A 1,592-nucleotide genomic window follows, 5' to 3' on the forward strand; every position below is an offset into this window, starting at 1 on the left:
ATAACGATCATATTTTTCATTTTTGTGATTAAAAAATGGGAATCAAACGAGTGCATAATTTCACCTTTCATTTAATCTATCATCTGATGTCACCTAAATCGAAGTTACAATTTCAATGAAACTACATAACATTACTCATAATATATTTCATACAAAAGCGGCAGGCAAAAAAATTAGAATGAATTTTGAGACGGATGGGGTATTTAAAGACATTTTAGAGACTAAATTGAGGAGAGGGTATTCACCAAACATAAATACTATGTCCTCCCATGCAAGCTATATTGCTTACACTTGTTAGGATTGGTCCTGCAAATTAAATGCTCCTATACACGTTTGTTTTTTGTTGTTTTTTAATTTTTATTTATTTATTTATTTTTATTTTTATTTTTGTGGATTTTGTCTTGATTTTGGAATACCTTTTTTATGGGAAATATTGTTTTTGTTTTTTTTTTTTTCAATTTACATAAGTTGAATTGGCTCTAAAAATTGATATATGGGTATAAATTGGTAAAAATATCAAATTAATGAACGTTGACTAAAAATATAAATATGCATGGCATGTCTCATGATTGAGATTTAAATTTAAAATTTATTTCCGAACGAAATCTTTTTAAATGCACATACTAAAATATTATTTAATTAAATATTAATAAACAATCTCTTTATTGCGATTGTTTGTGGTCAATGTCCGCCCTAACTCACTCCTATTCCTGAATTCATCCCTTGATCTACTGTTACAAAATGATCTGACTGCTGATATTGTGTAATATACGCTTTGTCATGGCGGCCCTAACTATAAGCTTGGTAGACGACCGTCTAAGGCCTACTTAGTAAGGGCTCCAAATTAGGTAAAATTAATTGGTTGATTAAAGAAAAAGAAAATTATATTTATGAAATTTTTTATAATAGATTTATCAAGATACAAACACCAAAAACTAATAAAAATTGTAAATACAAAAATCTTTGGAACAAACATATAAATGGCATAAAATTTATCACTTACATTATTTATTATATAAATATATCACAAACATTACTATCTCGCTATAAGTAATTTGACCATTTATCTTCCAAACATGCCTTTTATTTTCTTAATCAAAACAAAAATGTCTTTTTGTCTCTTCAAATTCTACGTCCAACAGTAATCCACCATAATTTTTTTTAATCCAATAAGAAATGAACAATCTCACTTTAAATTAAATTTTTGAATATTCAATTTAGCATATTGGTCTAATCTCACTGCCATCATTACAGTCTCAAAGATTTCTTTCTTTCTCCATTATTTTCAACACATATATTCAGAGTACATAGACCGTTATGATCATTGTTTTGCTTTAATCTCATTATAATAGCATTTTAAGATGTTTGTTGAAGGTACTTTGTATTTAATAATCATTTATCTGTGTTCATGCTTCTTATTTGTAAGTTAATTTAGTATGAATTAAGTAAAATTAGAAGATCATTTGTATTTGATCTTCATTTTCATTATTTTGTCATATTATCTCTCACACACTACACCAAAAATGGTCTATTGCAACACATAAAAGACAGTGTTCGATAGTTAAGTGCCGCTAAAAGGGTTTATTGCAACA

Source organism: Olea europaea, chromosome 15 (genome assembly GCF_002742605.1).
Source record: "Olea europaea var. sylvestris chromosome 15, O_europaea_v1, whole genome shotgun sequence".
NCBI classification, from domain to species: Eukaryota; Viridiplantae; Streptophyta; class Magnoliopsida; order Lamiales; family Oleaceae; genus Olea; species Olea europaea.